The sequence below is a fragment of the Pseudorasbora parva genome, chromosome 16 (genome assembly GCF_024679245.1).
Source record: "Pseudorasbora parva isolate DD20220531a chromosome 16, ASM2467924v1, whole genome shotgun sequence".
In the NCBI taxonomy this organism is placed as follows: domain Eukaryota; kingdom Metazoa; phylum Chordata; class Actinopteri; order Cypriniformes; family Gobionidae; genus Pseudorasbora; species Pseudorasbora parva.
Window position 1 is genome coordinate 23,652,784 of NC_090187.1, and position 21,402 is coordinate 23,674,185.

Genomic DNA, 21,402 nt, shown 5'->3' on the forward strand with positions numbered 1-21,402 from the left:
CCTATATCAGCTGCATCAACTATACAAGTCTGTGTTCATGAATGTCACACTGTTGGTGAGTGCGTTGTAAACTTACATCTGTGAAGAAAAGAAGTTCAGTAAAGCTTGTGAAAGAATCTCCTTGTCGTGGCTCATTCCACCCGCGTTTCCGTGCATTCATCTAAAAGCAGCAGCACGACAATATCTTTAAGAGTGTACTGTCCTGGAACCCAAGATTTCAGTCATTGCCCCAATTGCTCCCTGAACAAGGTGAAGAGGTTTTCCACCGGTTGAAGAACAAATCAAACCAGTTACAGCAGGTATGTCTGAATTACTAATTGTGTGAGAATCGATTTGCATTGTGTGTGTGTTTGGGAGTCAGTAATGGAGATCCTACTGATGCAGCCCATAAGAGATACAGCACACAGAGTGAGCAAGAACAGCCACCTAGCAAGAAGACTGGAAGATCTCTTTGATGCAACTTTTTCTGAAACAACAGTCCCCAAGTCTAGAAGTAGGATAGAAGTCGAGATTGACATGTACAAAAGGGACACATCTATTCCCCTCACTAACTGTCGACTGAAATGGTGTAAAGAAAATGCTCAAATATACCCCCTCATTTCCCCTCTTGCTAAGGCTTACCTCACAGTTCCAGCAACTTCTGTGAACATGTTTTTTCAACAGCAGGGGATATTGTAAATTAACAAAGATCCCAGCTACTTCCAGAAAATGTAGACATGCTGTTTTAGTTTGTTTGTTTGTTTTTTTGCAAAAAAAATGAAATAAAAATAACGTTATGTAACCTTTTTTGCACTTTTACTTCTTTAAGAAGTTCTCTCTAAAGGCCCTTTCACACTGGAAGCGATTTTTGACTGTATAATTTGCGTGATGGTTTTATTTTTTGATCAGCTGTTTGTGTAATGAGAAACACCATACTAGGGGTGACCCCAAATAGTCGAAGATTCGATGCATCGATATGCAGAGCCTGATTCGACCACCAATCTCACAGTGGAATCTTCGCGGGTGTTATGAAACGAGGATCATACTATTTTGGCAATATGAGGGTGTTCAATATTTTAAAGACGTGTCGCGGCACTGAGCTGAGCATCCGGTGTGCGACCCCTTTAAGGGCGCTGAGCTTCCCACTGCGCCTTTAAAATTCGAACACGTTCATTGAGTGTACACACACCGGTGGCAGCATTCAGCGCCTGTCCGTGGCCACTCAGGAAGTTGTTTAAAATCCTGCCGCACCACAGAGTGCTTTTTCAAGGTTTTATATTAAATGTATTATTTCCCTCAAATCGTCAATGTACATACTGATTTAACCCTGTGCTACAAGATACACTCATCGTGCAGCTCTTCTGTTAGTCAATTCAAAATTGAGCTTGCGTGTATATAATGTGCGCGTCAGGTGGCGTTGTGAGTTCCTGAGGCGCAGGGCTGAGCTTCGCGTCCTTCACCCTCTTTAGGCACAACCTGGCTGCGTTCGGAACCGCATACTCATTGAGTAGGTACTCAATTTCAATAAGTACTTACTTAACGAGCGCTGAAAGAGTAGGTACTATATATCCAGATCTCGTTAAGTATGAATGCGATCCGCACTTTATGCGCCATGTTGACGTTATCATGTGACCCATGACGTTATCACAAGCGCAACAACTCGTGTGACAGGTTTAATTAATCTGTATATTGGTTTAAACGTGCTAATTTTTTGTGGTCTTTTTTAAGAAACAGCTGCCCATTTATTTTGTCATTGTACTATAAGAAATACATTTTAACCCTACTAATCTGACAATTTCATCCCTTTTTATCCTTGCAAAAACCCCAAATCGTGATCTCTTGAATATGTTGTTAATTTCTTTATTTTATATGCAAAAAAAGTTCATCCACAAGCAAAAGTGGGCTAAATCTCCTTTATATTTCCCTCTTTTTCTTGTTAAATTTAACTCCTGTTTGATCCCAGGCTTATGAAATAACTAAAACAAACAAATAAATAAAAATTATTGCATTATGATGATTTATTCAAGATATCTAACCTTGTTATAGTTTTTTCTCTGTATATAATGTACATAAACCCATTAGTTTTATCATTATGATTGTTCGTTGTTAAATATACCACCATGCAATTATAAAACAATAAAAAAAAAAGATATGAGTGACAGGTGCAGTAAGATCTCAGCATCAGTAACTCCACAGCCCGACCGGTGCGGTTTCCCTCAGTGTTTGTACTGTCTGCTCAGAAAAATCTTTCAGCTGCTCGGAGATCTCGCCTTTGGAGGAAACTGTTGATTGTATACTCGAAAAACGTAAGTAATACTATAAAAATTTTTTTAGATTTCACCCAGAATGAACTGCACTGCTAGCACACCCACAAACACTTACAATAATAATGACAAATGCTGATCAATAATTAATTATATTACCTTTTTATATATATATCGTTTTAGTAAAACATACAAAAGGCAACTTGTCATATGACATAGCGATGCATGCCATGAATACACATTAGACAAATGCAGGCAATGTGAATATGATGTGAATCATTTTATTTACTGACAACTAAGGAAACATGAATGAATGAGTAAAATAATTAATAAAAGTAAACATCACAAGAAATGAATAAAAGTCAACACATGAAACAAAGCTTTATTCAAATGTATTGTTCTAACGATCACACATACAGAAGGTGAACGCCACATCTGCTGCCCGTCTCAACACAGGTGTGCCAGTTCTGCAGCTTTATATTCATGAAGCAGTTGACCAGCGTGAACACCTTCATCTGTCCTAGCCATCCATCATGTCCCTCATAGCGTTTGGACTTTTGCGGTGTAGTGGGCTTTCTGGTTTGATCTCCGTAACCGTCACCACCAGTGTGTGCTTGAGCAAGGCTCTTAGCTCCAGGGGGATCGTCCCTGTAATAAGTGCACTGTTAGACGCTTTTGGTCTTTTTCTAGAAGTCTCACTGGCTCTGGGTTTACTGAGGATGAAGAGACCACAGCAATATCTGGCCCAGATGATGCACTAAGGTGAAGTGATGAAGGGTCCAGGATCCTCAGTGCTCACACCCGTCTGCTGACATCTCAGATCCTACAAAAATGCACAAACATAATTCAAAAGCACTCATTTAAACAGCACAATGTCATTTGATTTCTGTATTAGAAGTAACTAAATGATATTACTTTATATTTTTGTTTCAGGTTTTCCCCACACATGACACCCGTGTCTTGCAGGCCCTGCTCCACAAAAGCTCTGCAGCAAATACAGAGCCATCAAGAATCAGAAAAGTGCTAAAATAACTGTTTGAAATAAAATACAACTTAAGATTTAAATAGATGTTTATTCATTTCTGTAGTATACTGAATCAAAGCCTTTGATGACAGCATTCCTTTATCAGCCGCTCTCCACCAGATAAACACACACACACACACACACACACGAGCTCTTCTGTCCCTGTAACATCAGACAAGATTACCGTTACCTATGTGATTTATGTTCAATACTACATTTAAATGTAGTTGCTGATGTGTTAATGTTCCTCAGTTTATCAACAGTACTAATGGACAAATTAAATTGATAACTTCTGTTTAGTTACTTTATGTAGATTTGTTTATTTACATTGCTCAGGTTCATGTAAAGTAAGCAGAGTTGACAACAGTGAACTCTTCATTATAGCGCGCACACACACATCATTCTGATCTATTCAGATGTATCAGATGTCTATTTTATGGTGTGATGTGCTCATCTGCAATACTTATCAAAAATTCTTGTCAGATGTTAAATAAACATTTAGTAAGTATCTTTATCTTTAACATGCATATGTAATCCACTTTGGAGACGTATGTGTGTTACTGGAGCTCCCCTGTTAGCTATAGCCTACACAATAAAACGTGTTTTTACAGTACAATCACAACTATTTAGACAACTTTACACCTTCAACAATTCAAAAGTTTACTCTACAGAAGCTCAACAAACGTGATTTGAACACAAGAGAATTGTGATTTTCGTTTGTAATACTCACGTTTGAAAACACCCGCATCACTTTCCTCCACCTGACGTATCCTTTCCTGTGGCCTTATGGGAAGGCAGGGATAGAAAAGTATCCGACGATGAGTGCTTCACAATCTGGGCGGAGCGCAGTAGGCCATCCGGGGATTTCTCGCCTACTCTTTTATGATTACTGAGGTTTCGAACATACTACTCCTTTCACGTACTGTTTTCGCCTACTATATAGTAGGTTAGTAGGCATATTCGAACGCAACTTGAGTACACGTACGTCCGAATCTCGCGAGAAATAGTCCAAACGCCTGGTAGTTCTCGCCTACTCTTTTATGAATACTAAGGATTCGGACATACTTTTCGCTCGCCTACTGCTTTTTCCATACTATATAGTAGGGAAGTATGCGGTTCCGAACGCAGCCCCTGTCACAGGTTCAGGGTGTGACACTGGCTCTTCCTGTTGTTTGTCCTGTCCTGTCCTGTCATTTCTCTGCAGCTCGTGATTGGATAATCAGCTGATCACAAGCTGATCTCCCACACCTGTCACTTGTTCCCTCTACCCTATATATGCCCAGCTGTGTCTACCTCTTGTTTTCAGTTGATCAAATGCTATGTCTTGTGAATGTCTCATGTTCTGTGTTCCTGTGAATGTGTTCTGTTATTACCTGCTGACTTTTGTGTTCAGGAACCTTAAGACGAGGAGTTCGTAGAAAGATTGGGTCACTTGCTGAGCCCAGGATTGTCTTTTGGTGCTACTACCTGCCGTTCTCTGCCTGTTGGTATTCTCCTCTTTCTGCACACTCGCTGTTGTTTGTGCTGTGCGCACGGGAACCACCGTCTGAGAAAATACAGATTTTCACTGTCACACTGAGACTGCTTATGTTCTGTTCTTCAAGTTCTCTAATAAACTTTTCTCTCACGATCATCACAGCAATTGAATCCTCCTATTTCTCTGAGTTCCTAACATATGATTAATTGACAACAAGAGGTAGACACAGCTGGGCAGAGGGAACAAAAGACAGGTGTGGGAGATCAGCTTGTGATCAGCTGATTATCCAATCACGAGCTGCAGAGAAATGACAGGACAAACAACAGGAAGAGCCAGTGTCAACCTGTGACACCGGCTTAAGAACCTGCATGTAAACGCACTCAAAATGTTCTTTTCCTCGATAGGCAGGTATTTTTTTTTTAGGTTTATTTATTAAAATGTTCTTTTATATATTTTTGTGATGTTCTGTATTTCGATCGCGGCTTTAACATGTTATGAGAAAACAGTTTATGAAAGTTTATCCACCACATTAGCTTTTAGGCTATTTAAACCTAAATAAGAGAGCCATTGTCAGTTCATCTTTCAGTTGGCAGGCAGTTTTGGTCGCTTTATTAAACGTTGTTGCTGTGTGCAGTGTGTAAAGGAAAATAAAAATAGTTTTTCCCCCCTACTGACAAGTGTCGTGCCCCTCCCAACCTATTCACACACACATTGATGATTCAACTATCGGTCGGCCATAGAGAGATTCGACAATTCTGATTCAAATGTCTAAATCCTTAGTCAAGGTCAGCCCTACACCATACGCGAATGTGCTGCGGTTAAAGAACGGCATTTATTTTTTCCGCTTTGATTCCGTTTCCGTCTAATTTTTTTTTTACACTTTTTTTTACTCTAGCATCAACAGGATTAGGATACTCCCCTTGCCACTCTGTGTTCTTTTAAAGGTGCCCTAAAATGAAAAATTGAATTAACCTTGCCATAGTGAAATAATAAGAGTTCAGTATATGGACATCACATACTGTGAGTTTCAAACACCATTGCCTCCTCCTTCTTAAGTAAATCTCGTAAATCAAAAACTCAACAGAAAAAAAAAGTGCTTCTCAACATAAACCCAACTGTGACATAAACGTTGGGGATCATTTATATGCACGCCCCCAACATTTGCATCTGTCCAAACAAGCCGAATCTACTGATGGTAAACAAGACACTCAAAGATAGCAAAAATGGCTCTCATGAGGTTTATTATAATCGGATACCACAACAAATCGTTCGTTTGTTCTGCCCATTTCAAGCAACCTTCACTCAGCGTCTAGTATAGCGTCTAGTAGCTATACTACTGTATATTCCTGCAAGCAGTAAGTAATTTATCCACTTATTGACTAACAATTTCTGATTAAATTGAAAGTTTCTTAGAGAGACCGTATTGTCTAGATGAAGCAAGATGCTTACAGTAACAATAAAAAACACCAAGTACCAAACATAACTAAATAGTTTGTCTAATGACTAAGGTTAATATTATTTTGTATTACAAAATACAACTGGAGATACTTTGATAGATCGTTCACTCGATCCTTCTAGCAAACGTCACCTTTTCTACCATATAATTTAAAACAATAGTCAATGGAGATTGCTGAAATGCAGCTTAAGCTTAGACTGCACGATTTTCAAACTCGTCGGGTCACTGCTCTTTTCACACTGCATGACTATCTGGGGTATCATTCAGTCACTGCTGTGTTCACACTGCACGATGGTTTGACGACAGAGGAGTTCACACTGCATGACTGAACAAGAGGAAGAATCGCAGACAACTCTCTCTCTCCGGTGCGCAAACTACGTTTCCCAACTACACGTGCGATGTGACAAGTAAACAACGCGAGATCACACGTGAATCAGACCGGAGTTCTCGTGCGAGACTTGGAATTGTTATCAAAAATGATAAACTGCAAGTTTGCTTCAAATTGGATGTGTGCCGATTTGTGCAGAAAAAGATAAAAAATTATGGCAGAAGAAATTATTGGAAAGACAGAGGGAGCCAGGATTGTGTTCTGCAAAGACAGTTTGAGGTAAATAAACAATTTTGAAATGTGCTGCTGCTGTGGCTGGATGTGCACATGTATGGCCTTTGTTTCTGTTTGATAGAATTGTAAATATATCTTTTAAAATACTTATATTCTGCTCTATAACTCCTCCTTGAACCGCCTGCTGCCCTGTATCTCACTCTTTCATTGGCTGTCGGTCATCGCCAATGTAATTTTCAGTCCGAACAGAGTTCACACAGCAGGAGTTTCAATCGTCGACAGGTACAGATATTTAGCATGCCAGATATCTCGCAGGCGTCGGCGACTCATCGGCGATTCTCTCTGATCGCGTCTTTGATTAATCACACTGAGTGTTTATCACTCACGTGCACAAGCACCGATTTGCCTATGATCTCGGGCATTTGTCGGTGATTTCACAAAACCTGTCGGTGACTCAAAATCGGGGCTCTTATTTATCCGTGCGCGAGAGAGAGCTTGCGCGCATATGGTTGCCAGATTGGACATGTTTAGGTAAAACACTGGATAGTATACAAGTTCTTTTCACAGAAAAACTCTGTTTGGGGGATTTAATTACTGTAATCTGGCAACCGCACGAACGCGAGCTCTTTCTCGCGCAGATGATCTGACAACACCAATAAACAAGTAAGCTGCATTTTGTCAATCTCCGTTTGAGATGTTTTGCTTAAAGTGTGTCATTTAGCCGGTTTGTGTTCTGTCAGAGCAGTCAGGACTCAAAAGCCACTTCATTGAACTGCTGTGAGCTGTGAGCTGCTGAAATAAGCCAATCAGAGCAAAGCTCAACATTAATATTTATGACTCTTCCAAATAAGGCAAAAACAGACCATTACATCCTAGGGACAATTTATAGGGTTGTAAATGGACCTGTAAAACTGTATCTGGACAATTTTTGCCCTTAAATAAGCCACATACCCTCTATGTAGATATCAGAGAACAATTTAACATATTGTTTCAAATCATTCTAGGGCACCTTTAAAACTGGGTGATGAACCCAAAAGCTTCTTTTCGGTCTTTTAAATAAAATAAAAAGCTTGTATTCACTGGACGAGGAAGTGTCGTGTTTGCTCAGCTGTCGCTGCTAATGTTTTGGAATTTTGCAACTCTGAAATGTCACAGACGTTGCAAATTCGTGTCTAGGTTGATGTGAATGTTTTGACACTAATTATTTGCATGCAAAATATCCACTTTTTCGCTTTGCTTTTCCGCTACGCGTCCGGTGTGAAAGGGCCTTTAGGCTAATTATCCTAATTCTAATTTCATGATAAATTATGTTTTATTGGTCAGTGACACCTAAACAGTGGTTAATTCAACAGAATGTTAAATTAAATCTTGATTTAAATTGAAATATTTTAAATTATTGTTTTATGTACAACAAAGACAATTATTGAACACTGCTGATGTTTAAAAAAAATAAAACTGTTACTTGAATTTCAGTGTTATTTTTTTCATTTAGTTCAAAATATCATGAAACATATCGTATCCTGAACCCAGTATCGAGATATGTATCGTATCGTGAGCTGTGTGTATAGTTACACCCCTAATAGATACCAATTATTTCATTAATTTGAGCTTAGCTTGGTAAATGTAAAAAAAAAACATGTTTGCATGCAGTGGTGATGTGTTCTCTGATGTTGTCTGTACACATTAAAGTTCACACTACAAATGCAATGTGGCCTTATGCATCCCTACACACTCGCCAAGACACACTGGACCCTGTTTACACATGCTTTCACGCTGCACATTATTGAAATACCAGGAGTAAATGTGGTGAAGTGTGCTCTAAACCATAGCTAGTCAACATAGATATTTATGCAGATAGCAGACATACAGTGAAATGAAGAGAGCAAATGAAGGCCAACATTTAGGCAGCAAGTTGGCGAATGGAATGGAATGTGAGTCAATCAAAACATCTGTTATCTCAGCAGGTGTGCATATGTGCATTAAAACATGCCTGGAATAACTCTTCACATTTGAGGAACCCTTCACGTCTTCAGATCTAAGAGTTTTTAAACAGCCGTGATCACGGTTTCCGGCTTCAGAACGGATGATGTTCTATAAACAGTGAGTTGCTGTAATTTAACTTAATTCAGTGGCAATTCATTCCAGGGTTTCATCAAACATCACAAGAGGCAGCAAAACGAAAAGAAAAAAAAATAAGCGTGCAAAGACGCCGGTGCTGTTCTCTCTGTAATTACAGCTATTGATGAAAGGCAAAAAGCACTTGTAATTATGAATCTTTTGGAAACAGCTGTTGTCACAGCGATGCCTGAACAATACAGAATTAGAAAGGAACAAACCACCACAATGATAAGTTAGATCATTCAGCTATTGTGTTTCATTGAAAAAATAACTACCTTTAACTCTCTCTCTCTCTCTCTCTCTCTCTCTCTCTCTCTCTCTCTCTCTCTCTCTCTCTCTCTCTCTCTCTCAAAAAAAAATGTGTTTTAGTAGTAGTGAACTTAAACGATTGATAAGTCTCCAGGTATTACAAGACTTTGCTTGCAAACAAAAACCCTTGTAAAAACACCCTGTGGTATTGTGAAAGACCGCAAATTAACATGGAGTGTACAATTTGAAAAAGGGCTGACGCAATTTACTGATCTGTAATGCAAAGAAATTCAACAAATAAAATAAATAATTCATTATTTTTCCTGATAGTACCCCTTTATTCCCCCAATATTACATAGTGTCCCCTTATACCTACACATACTTACTTTCTAGTTACACTATAATTACCAAAAGTTATGCTGTAATTCACTTTAATTATGCAGTACTTTCTGGGCCGTAATCTAAAGCGTTACCGAAAATACCACTAGGAAAACGTCTCGGGTTATGTATATAACCCTTGTTCCCTGAGAGGGAACGAGCACTGCATCGAAACAACAAATTGGGGAATGCTCCCTAAGCATCAACACATCTGAAGTATGAATAAAACTAGTCCAATCCTGATTGGTGTTACGTCATGACATAGATGTGATGGCATAACCGGAAGCTATAAAAGGGAGGCTGGCGCCTAATAGCGTCAATTATCGCAATGAAGCAAAACGCTCTCAGGCAATACGCGGTGTGGCAACGAGACGCAGTGCTCGTTCCCTCTCAGGGAACAAGGGTTATATACATAACCCGAGACGTTCCCTATATCGAGGGAACTTCGCACTGCATCGAAACGACGAATTGGGGAACGAGTACCCACTAGGCCACACCAAGGGTACGCCTGCCCTAATGTGAAGCTGGAAACCAGGCACAATTAGGACTGGAGCACCCTAGCGCCGGGAGTCGGGAGTGCAGGATAGCTTTTACTCCTCCGGGGGCAAACTCCAGGCAAGTCGGCGTAACTGCCAAGGCCTGAAGGTCCCCCACTCTCCTCAGAGATGTGATATCAAGAAGGAATGCCACCTTAAGGGTCAGAAATTTAGGATCAACTGTTTCAAGTGGTTTGAAGGGGGCCTCAACCAAACCTTCAAAAACCACCACCAGATCCCAGGAAGGAACCCTGGTCCGAACTACAGGCCTCATCCTCCTAGCCCCGCGGAGGAACCGTACAACCAACTGGAAGTGTGGAAAGCCCCAATGGCAGCCATGTACACCTTGAGCGTGAACGGGGTAAGCCCTACAGATAAACGATTTTGGAGGAACTCCAGCACTGAAGCCTCACGTTCCCTACACCAAGTGACGAACACATTCCACTTGAGGCTGTGCAATCTCCTAGTTGAGGGAGCCCTGGAGCTGAGTAAGGTCTCTATTACATCTGCTGGTAGTCCAGCCTCCTGGTACCTGGCCCCCTCAGGGGCCAGACCCACAGGTTCCATATTTCTGGCCAGGGGTGGAATATTGTGCCCCCTGCCTGTGACAGAAGGTCCCTCCTCAGAGGACCCACCAGCAGAGCTATGATATCTGAGAACCATACTTGAGTCGGCCAATGAGGAGCTAGACTGAACAAGACTGACTCCCTGCTGCCGAACTCTCTCCAGGACCCCGGGGAGCAGAGCGATAGGGGGAAATGCATACAGACGCAGCCTCGGCCATGTCTGTACCATGGCGTCCAACCCCAGCGGGGCTGGATGAGTGAGGGAAAACTACAGTGGACAGTGGGACGTCTCTCGAGACGCAAAGAGATCCACTTCCACTGTGCCGTACCTTTCGCATATCAACTCCACCACCTCCGGGTGGAGCCGCCATTCCCCAGGCCTCAGCCCCTGCCTCAACAGTATGTCTGCCCCCTGATTTTGTATTCCTGGGATGTACATTGCCCCGAGGGATAACAATTTCTCTTGTGACCAAAGGAGGATGAGTTCAATTGTCTGCACAGAGGGCACGATCTCAACCCCCCATTGGCGGTTCAAGTATGCCACGACTGCCATATTGTCCGTGCCGACCAGAACGTGGTGTCCACGGAGATCCGGAAAAAACTCCTCAGAGCTTTGTAGACTGCCATCATCTCCAGACAATTTATGTGCCAGGAGGAATGACAGTCCTCCCACGGACCTCTCGCAAAGCGGCCTTCCATGACCGCGCCCCAACCAGTGAGTGATGCATCTGTTGAAACGGTCTTCCGGCAACATGATGCTCCCAGCACTGGTCCCTGGGACAGAAACCAGATTTTCTTCCATATGACTAGATCCTGAAGGCATTTGCGTGTAACTCTGATCATACGGAAAGGGTTCCCCCTGGCGGAGAACCCCTTGGTCTTTAGCCACCACTGCAAGGCGCTCATGTGCAACAGGCCGAAGGGAATAACGTTGGACGCTGCCGCTAGGTGCCCTAACACTCTTTGAAAGTGCTTTACAGTGATATTCTGGCCTAGCTCTATTCTTGAGGCTACCGCTAGAGTGGACAATTGTGCCCGCATCGAAATCGAGTCCCATACCACCCCCAGAAAACCCGTCTTCTGGGCCGGCTGCAACACACTCTTCTTCGTATTGAGATTCAGCCCCAAGCACTGGATGTGTGACAGAACTACATCTTGATGTTGAACTGCCATCTCGTACGACTGCGCCAGGATTAGCCAGTCGTCAATATAATTCAGTACACAGATGCCCTGAAGTCTCAATGGAGCCAGAGCTGCATCCCTGCACTTCGTGAACGTGCGAGGGGAAAGAGCTAGACCGAACGGGAGTACACGATATTGGTACGCTTCGCCCCCGAAAGCGAACCTCAGAAACTTCCTGTGGCATGGAAGGATGGATATATGGAAAAAGGCGTCTTTTAAATCTATCGTGACGAACCAGTCCTCGGGCTGGATCTGACTCACGATGGTAGAGATAGTCAACATCTTGAACCTGAATCTCCTCAGAGACCGGTTCAGATACCTTAGATCTAAAATCGGCCGAAGCCCTCCATCCTTTTTTGGAACTAAAAAAGTACCGGCTGTAGAACCCGACATCCCTCTCCGACATCGGAACCTTTTCTATGGCTTCCTTTGCCAGCAAGGATTTTACTTCTTGTTCCATTACCCAAACCCGCTGTGGCACCACTGCAGTCCATGTCACCCCATTGAATTTTGGAGGGGGGTGATCGAACTGCAGTCTGTATCCTATCTCTACAGTATGCAGGACCCATGTTGATATATTCGGAAGGCATTTCCTTGCGCAGAGATAATCTACTAAGGGAATCAGCCTCTCGAGGCTGACCTCGGGTGTTACTTGAATCTCGTTCCCAGCCCCCTGAAGTGGAGCCCCGGCAGGGAGCAGCTGGCAACGTTTTTCGGTGTGTGGGGACAAGTGCCGTCCCGTCGCAGGTCTTTTTCGAGGCGACTGAGACAGCACTTGCCCCTGGGAAAACGATGTGGCCTGAAGCGTCAGTGACGGCAGAATTACCACATAATTTTCCCAAGAGCGCCGCACGGAAAACAACCTCGGTTGTGTCCGCGCGGGAGGGACCGCTCTACGAAGCCCTGCCGTGGCTAGGACCTCTTTCCAGCAGCCTTCTTAGCGAGAAGGACGTTCCTCAGATCGCCCTTTGGCCTTGAAGACTGCTGTTGCTGCTGAGAGCACTGCCTTTGTAGCCAAGCTCCCGGAGGAGGGGCTCTAAAGGCGACGCTCTCCTTCTGCACCTGCCGGTGCGAGGAGCTAGTCGACGGCTGAGGCTGCCCACTTTGGACAGCCTTCCCTTTAGGACGACGAGGGAGGAACTGTTGGAAAGCTGCCGATTGTTTTTCCGCCTCCTGGAATCTGTCGACAACGGTATTAACGGTGTCGCCGAACAGACCCGAAGGCGAAATCGGGGAGTCTAAGAAAAAGCTTTTTTCTTTCTCTTTCATCCCCGGCAGATTTAACCAGAGATGTCTCTCCACAGTCACCATTGATGCCATGAAGCGGCCGATGGCATGGGCCATCTCCTTGGTGATGCGGATGGACAAATCCGCAGCTTTCCGGAGCTCTAATATATCCTCCGGAGAGGGCCCCTCTCCCTCATCTAATTCCATAAGGAGGTCGGCCTGGTAGGCCTGCAAGATGGAAAGTGTATGCAGGGAACTACCAGCCCACCCAGCCGCCATATATGCCCTGCCCACCAACTCAGAGGCATGGCTTGGTGGGCAGTACCGGGGCTTTAAGGGACGATGCTGATTCGGGTGAAAGATAGCTCGCGAGAGCATCTTCCACCCGCGGCATCGTCCCATAACCAGCCTCGCGAGCCCCCAGCAATTTTGAATAATCTAGTACTGGGGGATTGGCGACACGCGCGGAATATGGCTTGTTCCAGGACCTGCACAATTCATTGTGCAGGTCTGGAAAGAATGGTAAGCCCCGGCGAGGTGTTGGAACCCGGCGTGAAAGAAAGCGAACATCCAGCCTACTGGGAGGCTGGATTTCCTGCGTTTCCTGTGGCCAGTCGATGTTTAATTTCGCCACTGCACGGGTCAACACCTCTACTAGCTCCTCATTGACGGGTGGATGAAGCGGCGACACAATATCTTCATCCCCCGCCTCGATGTCGAACTCGTCTGGCTCCTCAGAACCAGAGAGCACGAGCATCGGACCGCCCACCCCGGGGGAAGAAGCCGCAGCGCGGGCTTCCACACGAGTAGGATGATCATCTGAACTGTCAGCGGATGATTGAGAAAGTGCCTCTGCAGTCTCAATCTCCGCTGACAAATCCAGCTGTGAACCCCATGATCTGCGACGCCGAGCCGCCTCGGCGGCCGCGGGTCCAGAGCCACGGAGTTCACGGAGCTGACCGTCGTCATTAAAAACGGCCAGCCGCGAGCGAAGCACTTTCAGTGTCAGCTTTTCACAATGCTCACAAGCGGCTCCCTTGAGAGCCGCTGTGGCATGCTGAACACCTAAACAGAGAACACAGAGCGAATGTATGTCCGCACCCGACATAAAACCAAGGCACGGAGGCACACTCCGTCTGAATTCACCGCTCTTGGTCGCCATATTATATATATTCTTTATATATAGTGGACAAACAACAATAAATAGACAGACAATTTCACACAGAGTGTTATGCTGAAGAGCGATAACTGAAGCTACTATGCACCGGCCTCCCCTTTATAGCTTCCGGTTATGCCGTCACATCTACGTCATGACGTAACACCAATCAGGATTGGACTAGTTTCATTCATACTTCAGATGCGTTGATGCTTAGGGAGCATTCCCCAATTCGTCGTTTTGACGCAGTGCGAAGTTCCCTCGATATAGGGAACTAGCTTCACAAGATAACAAGGGATGTGGAAAATCGGAAACACCAGGGGAAACTAATCAACATGAAAACTACTAAGCATAGCACACGACACCAAATAATAAAAGAGTCCATAAATACACAGGGAATACATGATAGGAACACAGGCTGGGAACATGACAGCCATCAACAGGTAAATGTAGGCTACTTTCAATATATTGGGAACTTTTAGCTGTGTTGCTATGTGTTATGAGAGTAAGAAACTTAACTGCTATAAGCTTACACTAGGTCTAAATCAAATGCGAGCATCTCGCTTAACCCATCCGACAGATTTGCACCAGGTGCAATCATGACGTAACGCTCCACCCAGCATATCCATTTAAAAAAGTCACTGCTCACCACTATGCTACACTAAAATAAAACTGAAACTATGCCAGTGGCGGTATTTTAGCTAAGCCCCGACTACTTCAGCCTGTGTCTAGTGAAACGTGTTTGACATGACAAACCATTTTCCAAATGCATGTTCAGTACTGTGACATTAAGTATCATTTTGCATGTTTGAAATTCAAGATTTTCATGTGTTTATTGTCAGGAGCTCATAAATGCACATGTGAATGACAAGTGACATTGAATCATATCAGTACGGCCCATATATTAATGCACACGATCACATTTACTTTCATTTCACTTCCTCACCTCATTTTATTCCTTCCTTCATCCATGTGTCCCTCTCCTCGGTCCACGTGCTGTGCATCCGAGTCCTTGTTTGCCTGGTTTGATTAAGATGGAAATCAATCACCCTGCACTAGTGTATAATACAACCAAAGAATGTTATATAAGGGCCATAATTTGCATGAATGTGCATACTTTAAACCATTTTTTTAACTTTGGATACATTCAACATATTTCTTATTTATCTTGTCATTGTATATGGCTCAGAATTTTCATTTTTAACAGCTAAAAAATATGTATTTATTTAATTTTAAAATGACAATGTAAAATTGGTAAGCACGGGCTTCTGAATGTTGCGCATAAGAAAAAAAAATCATACAAAATCTACCCACAAGAGTGAGAATTTTGAACCAATTTTGAACTCAGAAATGGCTAGTAAATGTCACTAATAATTACAATTTACTTTAGAGGGTTAGTTCACCCAAAAATGAAATTGATGTCATTAATGACTCACCCTAATGTCGTTCCACACCTGTAAGACCTCCGTCCATCATCAGAACACAGTTCAAGATGTTTAATATTTTAGTCCCAGAGCATATGCAGTCTATGCCCACTTTATGTGTCCATGTCCAGAAAGCTAATAAAAACATCATCAAAGTAGTCCATTTGTGACATCAGTTGGTTTATTAGAATCTCTTCAAGCATAATATAATATAAGCACAACAAAAATAAAAGCTGCGTTAAAACTTTTATAAATTATGTTATCAACAGGCATTCTTTAATAAAAGTACCTGTACGCTTGGTTAGTATTGTGGTCATGCGCTGTACAAAAATATTGTTGGTTTAACTTAAAAAAGTAAGTAATCTGAGTTTATTGAAATAAAAATAAAAAATAGTTGATACAATGAAGGAAATTGGTTTAATAGAAACTCAAAATGTTATTGTAACTGAACCACATAAAAATGTGATAAATCATGTTTATTATACAAAATTACCGAATATACTTACAAAATCTTTTAATAATATTTGAATAAAGGTTGTCAATTCTCAAAAATTATCATTGTATTAACACACATTTTTATTTCAATTAGCTCTAAATTTTAAGGGAACTAGGTTACTAATTTTTTAAATAATTCTGTTACAGTGTGGTAACCATTGTATAATCTACGTACATTTGCATGTTGCAGACATTCCTTTCCTAAATGGCCCAAAAAAGTTTTAAATCTATACACTGCTTTGAGATTAATTGAACAAAAGAAGGAAAGGAACAGTCAAGAGACATGACATAAATGCTGAAAGAGGAAATAGCTTTGTGACAGATTGAGAACACAAAACGCTTATTATATACAACTATCCATAGGATTGGTGCCGTGTACTTTGAAGGTATCAGGGAAAAACTGCATTGTTATTCTAACAAACGTCATTTCCAAAGACAAAGCAGAAATGCACACACAGCTGAACATTCACCGGAGATTACGGACACTGTTCTGGGACTGCCACGCACACAGAGAGGGGGCAACGCGCTTTCCCTGTGATCCCTTTCCAAAAAAATCATGTCCAAGAGTCTGCAAATGCTCTGAATTTTACACTTCACGTTTGCTTGTCATTTATCGCTTTGATCATAAATCCAAGCTTAAATCATAAAGGACAAGACCAAAATAAATGCGAATGCTATAACGATTACGCAAAGCAGGCAGAATATTTTGTGAAGCATCCGTTTAGAATATTAAGTGTGTTGTCCTCACGCACACTCCCATGCACGTTCCACTAGTGTTGAAGGCCTGAGCTCCGATCAGCACACCTGACACATATCAGCTCATTCCATCGATTCCTGATTGATGATACAGGACTGATGGATCTACAGGGAGGATCTCTGAGAGTGCTGTAGATCAGGACTGTCAGAGTGATCCTCCATCTCATCCTAACATTGAGGTGCAGAGCACTTTTGCTGCTATCTATCTATTTATCTATCTATCTGTCTGTCTGTCTATCTGTCTGTCTGTCTGTCTGTCTGTCTGTCCGTCCGTCCGTCCGTCCGTCCGTCTGTGTTTCTACCCACCAACCCACCCACCCGTCTGTCTACCCACTAGGGCTGCACGATTTGGGGAAAATATATAATTGCGATTATTCTGGGTAAAATTGCGATTGCGATTTAAAATGTGATTATTGTTATTATAATTTTTTTACAAATGAAAAGTGTGTGTATATAACATTGTGTTTTTATATTAATGTGACTAATAATAAAACTTAAAATATTTTTAAAAATAAGAAATATTACCATTACAATAACATTTTCATAATTAAAAATAAAAAAAAATATGTCAGAATAAATATAACAATATAATACTAATACTAATTATTATTATTATTTTTGTAATATTTTACAGAAAACTTATTTTACACACAAAAAACTGCTGGGTTACCTATTAATATGCAGACAGCCTATGACTAAAAAACATTAGAAAGGCCTAAGCCTAAGGAGTTATACTTAAAGTCTGTCTTAAATATGAAATATGAACCTCTTGTGCATGCACTGTGGGGGAAAAAACTCCTGTACATTGAAGAAAAACATGGATTGTCCAACAAATTTATAATTTTTTAAAGTTTATTAATTTTTAAAATGTATTAAGCATTATTTTCTTATTATTGATTACCCCAAAGTTTTTAATTCATACTGAAAGCCAGAGGGCGCCCTCGGGCGGAAAACGCCACATTCGCCTCAGAGAAGTAATGACGTTAGTTTTCAGGAAATCTATGATGTGAAGCTAACGCGGTGTAAACAGAAGATAGAGACGCTTTGATTAAACATGATGACAATAAACACGACTGCAGCATAATATGGTGTATTTGAGATCTTCAAGCCATCAAGGGTATTTTCATAATAATAAAGTGTATTATAATGCAGTGCTGATTGAGAAAGAATGCTATAAAATAACGCATCGTCTGCCTCACTCTGATGAGAAGCCACATCAGCTCACACACACTCGACTGACAATATGAAGTGAGGTAAAACATGTTATTAAACGTTGTCTTTTGTTGAACAGGTTTATGAACGCTTCACTAGTTTGTGAAGATGGTTGACTCGTGTTGCTTTTTCAAACGCACGTTATAAGCGACTCAAACTCACAGTCTTTCAGACGGAGCAGTGTTTATCACAGATAAACGCTCTTTGCCTACACACTGGGCATTTATTTATTTAATTAAAATCGCAGCCTTTGAGCTTTCATAATCGCACACGAGCCAAATCGCGATTGCGGTTCGATTTTGATTAATCGTGCAGCCCTACTACCCACCCATCCATCCATCCATTCATCCATCCGTCCATCCATCAGTCCATCCATCCACCCATCCGTCATACCACACAATATTATTTATGCAAATCATGTGCAAATAGCAATACATCTTTACCAGATGGTCAGCTCTATCAAACAAGTGTTAAAGTGAATTTAGAGAAGATCTTCTGAGGAAACATGCCAGCTTTATTAGACTTAATAATGTTTATCACCACATTGTTTATGGGATATGCATAAAATAAATCTAAATATGACAATGAGTGCTAGGAGTTACTTGGCTCTTTAAATTGCGAGCACCCATAATACATTATGTTATGTGCATATTTGACAATGTACTATAAACCTGAAATGTCTTAAAGTTTGGACTACAGTAAATATTAGTGCATTTTTTGGATATGTTGACTTATTCTCTGTGTTCATCTCATGGATTTAGGGGCAGCGCGCTGTTTTATGATGACTTTCAAACATTAATCTCCCAAAATCCTTCCGCAATAGCTTTAAATTAGGTTTTAACCCCATGGGCATTTCCCATATGATAGCTGTGCTTTCAGAAAGTTTGACTTTTTAACTTGGAGAGATCCTGAGAGAGGTCGCCGCAGAGGTCAGTGCTTCAGAAAAGCGGCCGTATATTTTGAAAATGTTCCATTTGGAGTCATTGCTTTTAAAAGACGCCCTGTTTAAAGCCATTGCCTTTCAAACACAGTTCAAGCTATTGTTCTTGGGAAGGATTTATTCAGTTTTAGAGATACTGAGGAACATTTATTCTCTGCGGGTTATTGAGTGGCCCATTTTGACAAATGCATTAAAATCAGTTCACGTCGCATTGGATTCAGTTAATCTTTTCATTACCTTCAGTCCTGTTAAATAAGTCTATTTTGTCCTGACTAATAGTGTATTTTCATTTGCTAAGTATCTCATTTGCTTAACTTTATTGAATTTAAGAGGAACAGCTTAATTTCCGGCTTTGGTGGTTGATATTTTAAAATGGCCAATTGGGAAACCTGCAAATTGTAGCTGTGGACTTCTAATAAACTGGTCACTTTTCCCTCTCATTTTCACATTTGACAAGTAAGATTAATTTGTCTTTTTAATAAAAATGGGCGTTTAATTAGACTGGCTAATTAGAAAAAAATACTGTTTGGGTGAAACTCATAAAACCTGTCAGAAACATACCAAGTCATATTTCTTCCCTAAATTAAAACACAGAAGTAAGAAATCATATTTTGCATAAAAGCTCATTTTAAGGCTTTTGAAATTTATGATATGTATAATGAAATTTAATTCATATATTTTAATCATATTTCTTTTATTTTACTGACAATTTAGCATGTTTACCTGCCAAACCTTATTACCATAATGCAAAATAAAAATGCGTTATTAAAACACATTTTGTCAGGCCTACATTTCAATGAGAATTGATATTATTCGGCCCCTTCACTTTCAGTGCAGCAAACTCTCTCCAGAAGTTCAGTGAGGATCTCTGAATGATCCAATGTTGACCTAAATGAATAATGATGATAAATAGAATTCACCTGTGTGTAATCAAGTCTCCGTATAAATGCACCTGCACTGTGATAGTCTCAGAGGTCAGTTTAAAGCACAGAGAGCATCATAAAGAACAAGGAACACACCAGGCAGGTCCGAGATACTGTTGTGAAAAACTTTTTGGTTACAAAAAGATTTCACAAGCTTTAAACATCCCAAGGAGCACTGTGCAAGTGATAATATTGAAATGGAAGGAGTATCAGACCACTGCAAATCTACCAAGACCTGGCCGTCCCTCTAAACTTTCAGCTCATACAAGGAGAAGACTGATCAGAGATGCAGCCAAGAGGGCCATGATCACTCTGGATGAACTGCAGAGATCTACAGCTGAGGTGGGAGACTCTGTCCATAGGACAACAATCAGACGTATACTGCACAAATCTGGCCTTTATGGAAGAGTGGCAAGAAGAAAGACATTTCTTAAAGATATCCATAAAAAGTGTCATTTAAAGTTTGCCACAAGCCACCTGGAAGACACACCAAACATGTGGAAGAAGGTGCTCTGGTCAGATGAAACCAAAATTGAACTTTTTGGCAACAATGCAAAATGTCATGTTTGGCGTAAAAGCAACACAGCTCATCACCCTGAACACACCATCCCCACTGTCAAACATGGTGGGGGCAGCATCATGGTTTGGGCCTGCTTTTCTTCAGCAGCGACAGGGAATATGGTTAAAATTGATGGGAAGATGGATAGAGCCAAATATAGGACCAGTCTGGAAGAAAATCTGATGGAGTCTGCAAAAGACCTGAGACTGGGACGGAGATTTGTCTTCCAACAAGACAATGATCCAAAATATAAAGCAAAATCTACAATGGAATGGTTCAAAAATAAAAATATCCAGGTGTTAGAATGGCCAAGTCAAAGTCCAGACCTGAATCCAATCGAGAATCTGTGGGAAGAACTGAAAACTGCTGTTCACAAACGCTCTCAATCCGTCCTCACTGAGCTCGAGCAGTTCTGCAAAGAGGAATTGGTAAAAATTCTCTTTGTGCAAAACTGATAGAGACATACCCCAAGCGACTTACAGCTGTAATTGTGTGTGTGTGTGTGTGTGTGTGTGTGTGTGTGTGTGTGTGTGTGTGTGTGTGTGTGTGTGTGTGTGTGTGTGTGTATATATATATATATATATATATATATATATATATATAGATATATATATATATATATATATATATATATATATATATATATATATATATATATATATATATATATATATATAAATCAAATTCCGTTGCAATATTGTGAAGCTGTGTTGAAACAATTATCATTGTAAAAGCGCTATATAAATAAAGTTGATTGATTGTTTGATTGATTAATGTGAAATTAAACAGGTGTTCCTAATAATCCTTTATGTGAGTGTATACACACACACACACACACACACACACACTATGCCAAAAGTATTGGGACACCCCTTTCAAATCATTGAATTCAGGTGTTCCTATAATTTCCATGGCTGTG

General features: G+C 41.2%; 1 long non-coding RNA gene across 2 annotated transcripts; it reads right to left on the reverse strand.

Annotated features, from left to right (window-relative positions):
• Nucleotides 1-2,504: 2,504 nt before the first annotated feature.
• LOC137043346 (uncharacterized) lies at nt 2,505-4,402 on the reverse strand. Of its 2 annotated transcripts, none has more exons than XR_010898453.1 (3): nt 3,998-4,402; nt 3,159-3,228; nt 2,505-3,066 (listed from the first exon to the last, which is right to left on the reverse strand). It is a non-coding gene; the product is annotated as an uncharacterized lncRNA (long non-coding RNA). The 2 variants fall into 2 exon arrangements; XR_010898454.1 differs by having other exon boundaries at nt 3,159-3,429.
• Between the last annotated feature and the right edge of the window lie 17,000 nt (nt 4,403-21,402).